Raw genomic sequence first — 15,750 nt, 5'->3', positions numbered from 1 at the left:
AACACACATGAGCAGGAAACAATATGAGGGTACTTCATGTGTATTCCTCCTCTGAGGGAAAGCCGGCGTCCTTATCTGTCTAGGACCCCCTCAAGGTTGAAGGACAGAAGGAGACAGCATGTACAGGACATTAATTCCCCTGGAACATTAGATGGCAGCCTCCGTAGGGTTGCAGCAGCACCATGGATTCCCACAGGGCATAATGGTGCTTGGTGTTTCTTGGCTCAGCCCTTTTGGGTTCCTTGAGTGGTTGAAGAGGGTCCTGCAGGGACTGAGGAGCCCTACTTGCTTTCGGACTAAATGTATGGAACAGTGGAAGTACTTCTTTGTGGTAGATATAAGGAGCTGCCTGCCTCAGTTCAGGGAGCCAGAGTCGGGAGGAAGAGGGGAGGAGGCAGTGACCAGTGACAGAAAGGAAGAAAAGAGTTGTGCTATACTGTGCTTTATTGTACTTGTGGCTGTGGTGGTGGGAATAGCGATCCCAAGAAGAGTTTCCCACATTTAAAAACTCTTTCCACATTTATACTTTTGTCTGAGCCCTTTTGTGTTGTTTTTTTGTGGAGATGGAGCGCCCCCTGGTGTCCACACTCCATAACTGTTAATCAGGCTTGCTTACTGTCTTCTCGTTCAGTCTGCCTCTCTCTCTCTCCCTCTCTCTCTCCTCTGCACTGCTATCACTCCAGTACACCCCGACCCCCACATTGTTTCCTCCTCATGCTCTCTATGTGTTGTCTTCCACCTTTCCATATCCTAACAAACATTCTCAGAAGAGCACTCACCTCTGATGTATGATCGTCTTTATCATTCAAGACTCTACCCCACATCTCTCCTAGCAGAGTAATCTGCTATTATTTTAAATAATGAAATAAAAGGAAAAATTAAACATTAAAAGGGTTGCGAGTCCCCATTTATGGCGAAGTTTTGATATAAGTAAACAAAGATATTCCATCTTTAGCAAAGTGGTGTCCCAGAGCTGAGCTCAGAGTGGTCCTTCTCCAGTGAAGTCTGCTTCCAAAATAAATGAATTAGCTTCCAGTGGCAAGGTTTCTTTTATTATAATCCTGTGTAAACATCACACAGGCTGGACAGACATCCTGGCCAGAAGAGGGGATGGTTCCTTATCTGGGCGGGAGGCTCCTAGCAGGCAGACAGGCATCCCGGCCGGGGTGAAGAAGGGGATCAGACCCGGAAGAGATGGCCAGAAAGGATGGGCAGACAGCCCACCGGATGTGGAAGAGGTCACTGGGGACTTTTTACTCCCCCAATATGCTAAATAGCAGCGGCCCCGGATATCGGAGCCCAGTAGGGAGCCAGCGGGGCATGTAGTCCGGCAACACAGCCCTGCTGGGGTTCGTGGGTGCCACAAGGAGGCGCTGCAGGGAGATGCGCTCCCTAAAATGGCACTTCCATATGACTAAGGAAAGTACTTTTTTCAGGCAGTGGCCCTCCATCCTCAATCCACTCATAGACTACTCTACAAGAAAGAGAACTTTATCCCTATACTGAGCACACATGCGAAGATGAATTTGTGCTCCTAGCACACCTTCTGCCCACAAAAAGTGTATGACAGAATGCTGTTCCTCTTTGGTGCAATATGTAAGTTTCTCAACCATCTTCACCTCAGGGTGACAAGTCTTATACTAAACTATAAGGGAAGCCGGCTTGCCTGACAGAACTAGTCACATGACACTCTCAGATACGGCCAATTACTACTCCTCCCCCCTTCACCGTTTCCAACAAAAATATAAAAGTGCGGAAACTCTTTGAACGTGCCTCGTACATAACATAACTCTTGAAGTATACCTTCAGCTATAGGCTTTCCATGATTTGAACGTACGGCTAGCAACTCTTCAATCACTTCAAATTGACCACCCTGACAGATACAGCTACAGTCTGGTGTTCCTGTGGCAAAGCTGTCCCTTACAATGAAAGTGGTAGCTGGAGTTATGAATTTTAATTGGCACAATGGTCAAAAAGACAAAGAAAAAATAAAGTCCAGGAGACTGGTAATTTACACGAAAGAAGGCTTAGACCTGGTCAGAGACAAGAAACAAAAAGGCACAACACAAGCAAGGTCCTGCCTTCGATTAATTACCCCTTACCTACACTACATTCTGTAATGTTTCTTTTTAAGGTCAAAACTAGGATATTAAGTCTTGCTTCCTGTCATGTTATAGGGGTAGACTGTGATGACTTGCGTTCCATATGACCAGCAATGGGCATACATATGGTAAACAATACAGTGGTGTCTGGGAAGAAAAAAAGGAATTGTGGTAATGTCATTAAAAACATTTATTATGATAAAACTGCCAGTGACACGCACATAAATGAGGAAGGCTGATTGCACACCAATATGAGATTGTGACTGCTGACAGCGGAGCTTTGATGGAAGTGACCCCAGCAAGAGTTTTAAAGATTCCTCACAGCCAGAGACCACTGGAGTCGACAGGCAGGAGGCGAGTCGTGGAAATGGTCACCTGAAGAAAGGAGAACTTGATAAACACTCAACAGGCAACATCAGTCTTTAACAATAACTTCACAAAAACGTATTTCTTATGGAAGTGGTACCCATTCTTTATACTCTAATGTAAATAATGCGGAGCCTGGGTTTGCATCTCGTTTATGATTTACAATGTATTTTAAGGTGAAAAATAGACCAGCCCTCTTAAATGGTCTTTTCATTCATAACCTGCTAGGAGTGAGAGGGTTGGTGGAGGAAAAGGCACAAGTGAGGGAAACTCAGCCATAGAGAACTGATCCTCTTTTGACTGTCTCACATTTATTGTTATATTCAGAAATTCCATGTACTGTAAGTTACAATTAGGCTAAGGTTACAGTAAACAAGATCAAAGGCATTGCTCAACAGGAATATTTGTAATATGCCTCTACACGTTTATTAGCTGTAAATAGACGGCACACCTTGTTAAAAGACTAGTGCTTAAAAATAGCCCTTGGCAAGTTGGGAACCAAGAAAAATGAGATTTAAAAACATTTTCTTAAACCGGAAGTAAACAAGTGTACTCGGATACCATAATGACAATAACAAAGTCAGTCCGTCTCAGTTGTTGTCTCACCAGTGCATTATTCTTGGTTTGATAGATTTAAATTGTGATGCATTTTAAGGGACCTTAATGTCTAATAATGAAGCAAATTATTCCTGGCACTTGCTGGATACGTGACCTGTTTTCACAGCTTGGAAAGAAAATAAAAAACAATAATGCCCTCCTGATGTCTTCTGGAACCGTAAATTACATTTAGTTGTGGTTCTTTTTCAGCCTTTTCCCACTAAATTAATAACTGTTAAAACTAGCCAAAGTTGCACTACAGTGGAATTGCATTAAAACTGAAGTGGGTGGCAGGTTGGCACCAATTCCATAAATTAAAATACTGTCAAAAAGAATTTCAAAGTGGAGAAAGAAAAAGGGCAATTTCAAGAAAACTGCTAAGTCTCACAGCATTTATGAAGACTGACTTACTTAGGCTTACTTGAGAAATTATGAGTTTCAACATTTTGTCTGCTTTTTTTAGGCACTATTTAACTACTTTAAAACTTTATAGCAAATAAGAAAAGGGAAATGATACCAGTTGTATCCAGATTTACTAAAATCCCAACAGTGGTTCCTGTTTATTTAGTCAGTTTTTATTGTTTTGTTTGAATTCTAAGATTAGTATGGCATATTCTTCTGATTTTATCAAGATTAATCAACTAGCTGCACCATTTCTAGTGCATTATTTTCTGAGATAGTCATTTTGGATTAGTTTTAATTGTTTTATTTCTTTTTAGATTTATTTTATTTGTTTGTGTTGCTTCAAATCTAAGGATGATTTCCCTTTAGTGTGATCCCAATGAGTGTCGATGAAGAAACTTGTCTGATGCATGCACAATGGTGCCACGGAAATGGAAAATCATCCTTACCTGAAGACAAAAATAATAAAATAAATAAAGTAAGATAAAGTACAGGTTCATGATCGAGCTTTACTGACTATGACAGGGGTCCCTAGCTCCAGTCCTAAAAGGGCCACAGTGGCTACAGGTTTCATTCTAACCCTTTTCTTAATTACTGTAGTGATGTTTTTGCTGCTAATTAACTTATTTTCTTTTCATTTTAATTCACTTGTTTTTTAAGATTTGTTCCCGTGAATTCCTTCATCGTTCCTCTGAATTGCTTCGTTTCTTTCCTTAAATGGTACCCAGTCAGAAATGAAACATGAAGTGAGGGAGCCAGCAGAAGACCAAGTCAGGGCCTGAAACTCCAACCAATTTCACTCCAGCCAGTTGCTTAATTAGACACTGACTCATTGTGCAATAGCATACAGTTCTGAAATGGTTGATTTTCTCTTTTTTAAGAACACTGTTAAAATGTTTTGGGGACCTGAGCAGATCAACATTCCTGAGACCTCCATCTTTCTTTATCCTCTGTAATAAAATCCCTGTGTGCGTCCAGTGTCCGTGTGTGTGTGTCTTCTGGTGAAGTGCGCAACTGCGGGACCCGGTGCGGCGCTTCAAAGGCCGCCTGACGCGTCACACAAGACAGAGATGGCGGGACCTATAAAATATCGCGCGGCCGATCCAATTGGATTTCGGTAAATGAGGTAAGACCTAAAACATGAGGCATGAAAAATCCAATCGGGTACTGAGACGCAGAGACCAGCTTCCCCAAAGATTTTGGATTAGTGTTTGTTGTTTTGCAAGTGTTCACTCTGAGGATGTCAGATTTGCGATTAACAAACTTGGCCCAGTAAAATGTAAAGTGTTTTCCTAAATATATGAATTTTCATGATATTACAATAGGATGACTTTTAAAAGAAGATTTATTTTCGCGCACATAAAATCCGTTGCTGGGGAGACGCCATACATACAATAATCAGCTGCACGCCAACACAGATTAAAATACTTGCTGGAGAGACGTATTACTGTGAGAGAAAATTAAAGGCACACAATACAGTGACGCATATTACAGCCACATACAAGCCAGTATTACTGTAACAGAAAATAGACGGTCCTTTGCCATTTAATATAAACTGTTCCTACTAATGTTTATGCACTACTATTCTAGCACCCGTTATTGTAACGAGCTTAATGTCTAGTTTTCAGATATTGTAGGATGGACACAGTTTGCTGGTCATGTTTTGGTTCATTTTGTATCTCATTATTATTTGACTGCTAATTAAGGAAAAAGAAACACTTAAGGGGTTTTGCTTTATGCAAATCACTCCCCGAAAGAAAACAGTAAAACCGGAAGTTCCACATCTGGGGCACCACTGTCAATCTCCAGATGTAAGAATGATCCCCACAACACCCAATCGACAGCAGAAAACATATTATCTTTATGTGGCAGCGCTACATAGATCCCCACCCCCAGTCGGCGGAATGGCGAATCCAAAGTAGGGCTTGATATTGGCCACATGAATTGTTTCCACTATGGCATCTACACCACTACTCCTTTGTATGTGGAAATTAACCGGTCCTAAACGTTTTATAATTTTTACTGGACCCACCCATTTGGGCGCTAGATTAGCAGCGAACTTCTTGACAGCACCGGAGAGTGGGTGAGTCCTAGTCCAAACAAAGTCCCCGACAGCAAAGGGTACCACTCACCGTCGTGCATTATAATGCTTAGCCTGCCTGGTCACACTCACCAACCTCCATAGTACTTGCTGCTTTAATTTTTCGAGGATCTGAATTGTGGTGTATGTCTTTGAATCAGGGAGAGGTGCTGGAATGATAAGATGGTCAAGGGGACTTTTGAGTTGTTGGCCAATAGCCACCCGAGCAGGGGTCTCACCAGTGGCCTCATGCACCACTGTGTTGATAGCAATGAATGTGAGTTGTTCTTATGTGACGTCAAGGTAATTAAAACAGCACACAAATGAAATGTACAGGGTGAGGCAAAATTATGTTAACATTTGAATGGTGGAAACAATTTATTCACAAAACATACCTCATATGTGCAAGATGACTTACAGGAATGTCTCAACCTGTTCACCATCATGTTCGACACATGCACCATACGTGGCACAAAAATTGTCCATAAAAATTGTATACAAGTATATACATAGCAGTACCGTTAGTGTCAACATAATTCTGACTCAGCCTGTATTTATTATGTCGAGTATAATCACTTGAATGTGAGTCATACTTATGTGATGTCTAGGGAATTACAATGGCACATATAATTTATTGTTTAGCAGTAACTTTTACAACATATTTACAGAAAGTGGTACTCAAATAAAATGTATTTATTATATGAAATATAACTGCTTGAATGTGAAACACACACAAACACATACATTCATAAAAACATCTTTATTAGCAAACGATATTTGGACTCCACAGTCTACACGTTCACAGCAACATTTCATTTGAACACATTTTTTAATCCAGTTTTATTCTTGAATAAAAGCGCACTTGTTTCGTTAAATCCATCCATTTTCCAACCCGCTGAATCCGAACACAGGGACACGGGGGTCTGCTGGAGCCAATCCCAGCCAACACAGGGCACAAGGCAGGAACCAATCCCGGGCAGGGTGCCAACCCACCACAGGACACACACACACACCAAGCACACACTAGGGCCAATTTAGAATCGCCAATCGACCTAACCTGCATGTCTTTGGACTGTGGGAGGAAACCCACGCAGACACGGGGAGAACATGCAAACTCCATGCAGGGAAGACCCGGGAAGCGAACCCAGGTCCCCAGGTCTCCCAACTGCGAGGCAGCAGCGCTACCCACTGCGCCACCGTGCCGCCTGTTTCGTTAAATCTCTTTTAAAAGTGTTTATTTTATATTCCAGTAATCACTTGAATGACATCAAATCCATCTCTGTCTCTCTCGAACACAACACACATTCGTGCAAGAAAATGTCTTTATATGAAAACGACATCTGGACTGAACACATTCACTAACATAACTGCAATATAATATCATATGTGTGCTTCTTGTGAAAATACTAAATAATTAAATCGTTATCAGCAGTTGTTGGAAACTGATTGCACTCAGGAGGACTTTCAGAATGTTGATGTGTTTTCATTTCTTTCAGTAATCTCTGGATTATGCCTTCCACAAGATGAACAGGTATGCAAATCTTGCAGATGTTCACAGCAAAATATGCAATACATAATATCTGAAAAGGAAGACAAAATACGTGTTATTTATTTATATTAGCTAGGATTTTTTTTTTGCTTGAACTTAAGTGGGAAAAATACTTTAAAAAAACAAAACATCGCCAGTGTGTTACTTTAATCTTTTAACAATAATATTATTATTAACATTTTAGCATCTCTTGTTTGAAAGGCTATCATTTAGGATACATTCGGTTACAGGACTGAAAGCAACAATTGTAAAGAGAATTGAGAAGATGAGTGTCTCATAAACATTAGATCATTAGATTTTTTTTAACAATTAGGATTTACTTTCCATTGCATTTTTTGTTATATGTCACTGCACCACTTAAAGGAATGATTGTTGTCTTGAACAAGAAATACTGTGCAATATCCAGACCTGCCAAACACATGGACACTCGGAGCATATAGAAATCATGAACGTGAGGGTTAATTCTTTGTCGCTTTTCTTGCTATACCTCTTCACTGATACAGCACCTGATTGAATGTACGGTCACCACAGAACACCATGTTAGAATACAAATAAATTCTTTTAGTGACTGTTATTCAGGGCCGCTGAGAGAAAATCGGTGTAAAGAAGGTGTATGGGCCCTTGTGTCTCAGAACGCGGCGACTACTTGACGTACTTGTTTGCCACCTGATGACTTTTTTCTCACTGCGCCCGGAACCCCCTCCTCCTCGTCACTTCCCACCGAGTGGGGAATACCCTTGTAGACCACGTGACTTTTCTTCCAGGGCGGCCTTCATGAATGCCTCTTACGTCATAAACTGTTGACCGCTGCTAAGTACACTGTGACCCACGTGCCTTTTTAATTTTGAAACTAAACAGACTTGCAAAATTTTAAAAAATACAATAAAAAATAAATAAACAAATGTTCAAATTATAATAAAAATTATGGGCCCCCTTGAGCTTCATAGGCCCTGGAGCGATGTACCGGTTATACCACTCTCTCCTTGGGCCTGTTGTTATTACAATAAAATAGTATGTAGAATCGTAACAAAGCGGTATTATTAAGTAATTCCCCCTAGTTAATCCAACCATAACACATTATCAAGCACCGCACTGCATGCAAAAAAAAAATCCTGATTTACTTTGGTCATTTTTTTGTTTTTTTTTGTTTTACAAATAATTAACTTTTACATGTTAACATGGCGCCTGTTTAGATTCGTACTCATGGACTTGCACCAGGAAGTTTGATTGCCAACAATTTAATTGAAAAAGGAATGCTATAGTAGCTTTCACTCAGCACCCCACTTAGGGAAATTTCTCTGTGGACTGACAGACAAACCTTGCCACCAATCAGTGTTTTCCTTTTTTATTGCCTTGGTACCTCCCCTTTCTGTACATTTTTACTTGTCACCCATCTGTGAGCGCGACTACTTTTGCGGGCAGCATCACATTTAATTCTGTGCATCACCACCTTGTTTGAATGTGCGCGTCCCCTTGTTTAATTGTGCACACCACATTTAATTGTGCGTTAATGTTTTTAATTGTGCGCATCACATCTTTAAATTTTTTGTCGCTTGCCTTTTGTGGCCACCATACTGGGAAATCAGAAGAGATCCAAGTATCCTTCCAATGCAAATCTGTGATAAAGTTAATTATTTCTAATTTTGTTCCATTGTCTTTTCTCATTTTTTATAAACATACATCTGGAACACAGATTATACGATTTGTGAAACAGGAACTTGGCTGCATTCAAGTGAAATATTCAGTACATTTTATGGATTTTGTTTAAATGGCATAGCAACTTTGCTTGGAAGCCTGTAGGAAAGGATTTTGCGAAAGATGACAGCTGAAACAAATCCTGATTGTGAGGTTATTTACGACAAAACAGGCATCTGAGCAAAGTGGCACAGAATTCATATGCAGAATTTGAAAACAGATAAAGTCGTGTGCCTGCCTGTTGCCCTTCGGTAATTCAAATTCTTTGAACCTAAGGGTTGTAGTGCTTAACTTAGATGTAAACTCCAAAATTGAAGAACTTTGGGAAAGAATTTGTGGTACGCAATTTTACAAAAATGATTATCTGAAGTCTGACAGGTATGTATTCTTAATTATCTGAAGGCTGTTGCAGTGCCAAATGAGTTCTTGCCCTGTAGCATAAAATAAAGGAGGAATGTGAATGCATCTGTTGTGACAAAGTATAAACTATTTAGAAGCTCAATGTGTAAATCTCGACAATGCCTAGTAAGACATGCTGCGTTGGCTAGTAGTAGTACTGTATGCATAGCTTTATACTCTACTCATCGTGTTGCAAAAGTTGTGTCTTATTTATCGAAAGTAACATCATTTGAGTTAGCAGGGAAATGGCATTTGACTCCAAAGATAAACCTGAAGAGGCACCTGGACTACATTACTTGTACAATCCTACATAGTAATTTAATATGATGGCTTGTTTGTGCAAACACCTATTACTTACACTCAAAAACAGAATTATTCATGCTTGCATACATGCAGAGGTTAGCATCAAATGTGCATAATGTTTGAAAAAAATCATTTCTAATCATTCTACTATGGATAATGTTTCCTAAATTGGGGAAAATGGGTGGTGCAGGCAGTGCCGGTGCTAGGTTATTTTGCGCCCCTTAGTGCACTAACTGATCGTTTGGTAGCTAACCCATGTGGCTGGGTTTCCTCCCCCTTATGATCTGTACCTTTGGCAAATTCCTGGATGCAGAGAATAACACTCGAAGTTCCAGGACCTCAGGTTTGATTCTTATGTGGTCGCAGTATGTGTAGGCTTTGCACATTTTTACCCTTTTATTGGGTTGACCGATAAATGTGCAGAAGTGTGCCGTATGATGGACTGGCAAGCCATCCAGTTCAATCCTGCCTTAGAACATAAGAAATCTGACAAAAGAGAAGAGACCATTCAGCCCATCAATCCCGTTGGCTTATCTAATAGCTAAGCTGCCCCAGTATCTCAACGAGATTCTTCTTAAAGGTTCTCAAAGTTTCTGCTTCAACTACAGTTCATGTCTCATTTAGTTTGTTCCACAACTCTTTATGTAAAGAAGCGCTTCCAGGCTTCAGTTTTAAATGCACTTCCCCTTCATTTTCACTGATGTCCTCAAGTACGTGATTCACCGCTAAGCTGAAAGAATGTGGCTGGATCTACTTTATCAATGCCTTTGAGGATTTTAAATACCTAAATTAGCTCCCCACACACTCTCCTCTACTCAAGACCAAGTTTTAATCTCCGAGTCTGTCAGAGTAGGACATGTCCTTACGACATGGGATGCACTTGGTTGCTCTCCTCTGCACAGCTTCAAGTGCTGCTCTGTCTTTCTTGTACCGTGGTGACCAGAATTGCCCATAATACTCTAGCTACAGTCTTACTAGTGTTTCATATAGTCTGAGAATAACATCCCTTGATTTAAATTCAACAATTTAAATAACATAACATTTTATTTTCCTTAATTGCTTCTGTGCATTGCTTAGTTGATGGAAATGTTGCATCAACATAAACCTCTAAATCTTTTTCAGAGGTTGCTTCCTGTATGACAGTTTCTTACTATCGTATAATTATAAATTATGTTGCTTTTTCCCTACATGTAGTACTTATCTACATTAAACTGCATTTTTCTGGTGGTCACCCAGTTCTGATGGTTGTCCAGATCTTTTTCAATTCTTTTTGCTGCCTTGTCAGTGTCTTCCATGCCTCCAATTTTGGTGTCACCCCATATGTGAGTTAGGTTGACTGATGAATAACTCTGGCACACTTTTCCCTCATCCAGGGTTGCTTTCTGCCATGTATCAATGCTCCTGTAATAGATCTTGGCTCCCCATGCCCCTATAATGTAAAATAAGGAAATAAAGACACCTGACATTGTAAAGAGGAAACAAAACAATGTGAAAGAGTTGGCACACCACCCTGATGAGCTTGTGTAGTTACCAAAGTCATAAACTTTTTTTCACCACAGTGAAATTGATACTCCTCATTTGTAAGACACCTTAGAGTGGAAGTATATTCTCTCATGGATTTAAATTGGTGACTGGCTTGGCTACTTAAGAATTTTCCATTTTTTAACTTTGAAAAACTCCTGTGTTGCTATAGTATAATATTTGGCATTATTATTTTGTTGTAGGATGAGGTGCTGTGCAGCTTGGAGGCATTTACTGGAACTTGAGCAGTTGAGATGTTTCTACACATCTCAGATGTCAGCAGTTCCATCATCAACGAAGAGAAGTGTGCCAGGACAATGTTAATTTTGACAATATATTTAGTCTCATGGTCTTCTGACTAAAGTGCATTTTAGTCATTTTACTATTGTAATTTTTAGTCTTTTTTTACTTGACAAAAGGTAAATTAATTTTAGTCAAGAAAAAGTAAATCGGTTTTAGTCAACTATAAGGAAATTAGTCAAAATCAGATGGATGTCTTGTTTCTTTTTCTTTCGGCTGCTCCCGTTAGCAGTTGCCACAGTGGATCTTCTTCTTCCTTATCTTTCTGTCCTCTGCATCTTGTTTTGTTACACCCATCACCTGAAGGTCCTCTCTCACCACATCCATAAACCTTTTCATAGGCCTTCATCTTTTTCTCTTGCCTGGCAGCTCTATCTTTAACATCCTTCTACCAATATACTCGGCATCTCTCCTCTGCACATGTCCAAACCAACACAATCTCGCCTCTCTGACTTTGTCTCCAAACCGTCCAACCTGAGCTGACCCTCTAATGTACTCATTTCTAATTCATTTCACATTCAGCAAGGCAGTTTTGCCATACTGTACATATTATATTGTTAGATGTACTTCAAGCACTAAAAACCTAAGTACATTTTATGTTAGTATTAAGAAATGGCGCAGCTCATTTCATCAGTAATATAGACAAGCCACTTTGTTTGAAACAGGCAATGACAAAATTTGTATTTGTGGTGCAGTGGTAGTGCTGCTACTTTGCAGTAAGGAGACTGTGGAAGATTGTGGGTTCGCTTCCCAGTTCCTCCCTGTGTGGATAGCGCTTTGAGTACTGAGAAAAGCGCTATATAAATGTATAATGAATTATTATATTATTTGTCTGTGTATTGGCCTTTTTTCCATTAATGAGCACGTTTTCCCCAATCACCCACTAACATTCTCGAACACACAGCATTGGCAGACGACTTCTGCGGTTATTCTTTTCAACATGTGTTGATGTGGTGCTGTATCATCACCTCTGTAAGCCCGTTTAATATGCAGTTTTTACTTGCACTTTTCTCACGTATTATTGTGCCATCTGAAGTTATTTGTATACTTGTGGTCATGCAAGAGTACAGTATCAATCTTACTATCAATGGGACCGCTCCAGTAGCAGCACACCTAAAATAAACCGACGCATTTGATGCATTAGTATTAGCAGGGTGAACGAGAGCCAGACATAACGGTATTGGCATCTGGCAAGTTGCCACCTAGAAAATGTTACATACCTTGGCATGAATCTCAGGATGGTGCACCTCTAGATTCTTCAGGTTTGTGGTGTTCTTTTCTGTGATCTCCATTCCAAAGGGCTTACACTGGGTTTTATTTTTGTCAGCATTGTAATTAAAGTGGGTGCATATGTCTGACCACTTTTTTCGGCCAAGAATCGTGTTGCTTGACATAGCAGAGTGGAGCAGGATTCTGGTTGACATCATGATTTCTTGACGGCCCCAAACTAGTGTTATCTAATTACAAATGTGCATACAAGTTTTTAAAATTGCACTACTGCAGTCATGCTCATTACTTGAATACAGCCAAGTAAGAGGTCCTTCAGACATACTCACACACACACACAAACCTGCTCCAGAGTGCACGCAACTGGAAACTGTGGCAACTATTCACCTTTCCACACAACAATAACCCAAGTTATGCAGACAATGCTCGAGTGGATTCAGGACAAGTTTGGTTGTCTTCAAGTTGCTCAGCCAAAGCCCATACTAACCCCACAGAATATCTGTGGAGAGACCCGAAGATGGCAGTTTACAGACACTTCTCATCCAATCTAGCAGAACTTGAGAGATCTACCACACCACCTAAATGTGACTGTGCAGGGCTTGTAGATACTTACCCAAGAAAACCTGAATCTCTAATTGGTGCTTCTATAAAACACTCAATTAAGGGTCTGAATAGTTTATACAAGTAAGAGATTTCAGTTTGATTTTTAATATTTGTTTTTTTAAAAAAGCATGTTTTCACTGTGTCCTTATGGGTTATTGAGTGTAGAATGATGAGCAAAATGGCAAATTGCTCAATTTTAAAATAAATCTACAACACAAAGTATGCAGAAAGTGAAAGGGGTCTAAATACTTTCTGAAACCACTGTAAGTAGCGCAAATGAACAACACATCAGACTTGCTTTTTACTTGTGGCTATGCACAACATCAGGTTTAAACAGCAAAATTTCATTGGAACAGATGAGCAGATTAATCAACATACAACCACAGCTTTGGATTCATTTTGATGTTGCTCAAGTATTTGTTTGGCAAAGGGGTAGAATTATCTTTTCTTCAATTTCAAAATAGCAAAGGTTGATTCTATTTAATGTATTGTATATAAAAATATTGGTATGGTAGTACAGCAGCTTGTCATTTATGTGAACGTAAACATATTAATTGCCACAGTGTTATAAATATTAACACATTCACTATAATTAAAATAATCACAAATACTACAGGACAGTAACAATTTTGAAACTAGAGGTAATTAAAGAAATATGGGATAATCATCCAGTAATCCATTTGCTAAACCATTTTAAAGCTCCAGAACACAAATTGTACATACCTGGCAAATTTGTAAAACTATAATCCATTATGTTAATGAAATATTGATATAAAAGGCAGAGAAAAACAACTTTAGTATATTTGTATCACTTTACTGCTTAACTTTAGTGTTATTTATACCAATATGTCCTAGTCAGAGAGATAAAAATAAGTTATCAGTATATTCATTCCAATGGCACTCGTAATTGGAAGTCAGAGGTGCCAGAGAAAAATAAATGCAAACATGATCAGATATGTAACCTTTCTGCTGAAGATATAAAATAAACCATACAGAAGATTACAACACAATAAAATGTATGTTTCAGTTATTTATGACAGACTCAAAATCAAGCATCATTATATTCATAGTTAATTCATAAAATGTGGCACCTTTTAGCTGATGTTTTCATTATCTTGACATTCCCAAATAGTAAAAAGGAAAATGCATCACTTTTACTGTACATCATTCACATGATTATTTTATTTTGTGACATACCTGAATTATACAATATTTTTTAATACAAATGTGTTATATAACTAGATTACTGTGTCAGTTAACAATATAATTCCAGTTTATTGTAATTCTACATAAATTCATTGAAAAAGTAGCCACATGCTGAGAACAGTGCACAAACATTTTGGATACACAAACTCAGACAGAAAACACAATATATGTCACAGCTATTGGATCAGAAGGAGAGGACTGATGAACCATACAGTGCTAGAAGCAAAAAAAGATTTTTGGTAGCTAATTTTTACTTTGATACCATGATCTACCTGGAAAATACTTTTCCTTAATGTTACAGATAAGAGCTTTATCTGAACATAGGACACCAGCTAACATATGCATAACCTTATCTTTATGTCCCCTGAATAAGCATTAGTACCACCAGTATCTCTTGTAAAACATTTTGTCACTTGTCCTTTGGTTTTCATGCTTTTTCATTCTGAAAACTACTTTTCCATTTCAAAACTACTGTGCCATTGATTCTGGTTAATGTGTTAGATGCCCTGAAATGATTTGTCTATTATTTGAAAATGAAAAACGAAACTTTCAGCTGCAATGACCCTCATTTCTTAACATAGACAAGTTGTTAGCATTTTATTTTGCATTCCTAATCCTCTTGGAACAGAATGGTAAACATACACCTACTCAGTACTTCTAAACAAGAGCAGAAGCTAGCAGGTGTTTTAAGTGTCCTCAAACTGTAATAGAAGATGCTGCAATTTTGAATAAGACAACAGGTATTAAAGTATTTTCTTCCAATACATTATAAAATATATGGTTGACAATGTAATGAATTACATGATAATTTTGTCTCAGGATATTTTCTAAGGTACAAAAATAAGAATCATTTGGATGCTGATACAAAACCCTTGTTTTCATCTGCTCTTTGGAGGGAAAAATGACACAGACATGAAATTCTGCACTAAGCAGCTTCATTGTCTCCAAAACAATTTCAGTATTTACATGTACATATATTATTTGTAGTTTTCATCAGGTTTGAAGAAACATCAGCTCAAACAATGAGGTACAGATGGTTGCTTTTGTGTATGCAATTCAAGGGCACTGCAGGTAAAAAAAACGCAGGAAAACCTCAGACTACTGCTTTTCAGAGCATTCGTACTTGCTCAATACATGTGGGTATTCTTGTAGACAAACTTGAGGTACTTCTGTCAAAGAGGCAGCATCACCACATCTACAGAAAAAGTGAAAAAGTACTTCAGTATATGCTTACTGAAATAAACAGCATAACATTTTCAACCTACAGTTTTAAAATCTGCATGTACTAAGTAATATATAGAGTATAACATGTATTAATGTAAGGCACACAGGTAATTACAAAAAACATGATTTTTTTTTAATAAAAAGCAGAGAATTTTAGAATTTAATGTAATACAAAT

At 38.7% G+C, this 15,750-nt stretch overlaps 2 protein-coding genes across 7 annotated transcripts in view; one reads left to right on the top strand and one right to left on the bottom strand.

Annotated features, from left to right (window-relative positions):
- The window catches only part of LOC114652160 (FYN-binding protein 1-like), a 1,204,993-nt gene that overhangs the window by 550,065 nt on the left and 639,178 nt on the right, over positions 1-15,750 (top strand). The gene's annotated exons all lie outside the window — the stretch shown is intronic.
- Positions 14,297-15,750, bottom strand: part of dab2 (DAB adaptor protein 2) — a 116,426-nt gene continuing 114,972 nt past the window's right edge. For all 6 annotated transcript variants that reach the window (XM_051927683.1, XM_051927682.1, XM_051927681.1 and 3 more), the window contains one exon: positions 14,297-15,545. The gene's annotated coding sequence lies outside the window, so the exon portion shown is untranslated. The remainder of the gene's footprint in view (positions 15,546-15,750) is intronic.

Source organism: Erpetoichthys calabaricus, chromosome 5 (assembly GCF_900747795.2).
Source record: "Erpetoichthys calabaricus chromosome 5, fErpCal1.3, whole genome shotgun sequence".
NCBI classification, from domain to species: Eukaryota; Metazoa; Chordata; class Cladistia; order Polypteriformes; family Polypteridae; genus Erpetoichthys; species Erpetoichthys calabaricus.
Note: the sequence above shows the minus strand (reverse complement) of the source record. Positions and strands in the feature narration are given on the sequence as shown.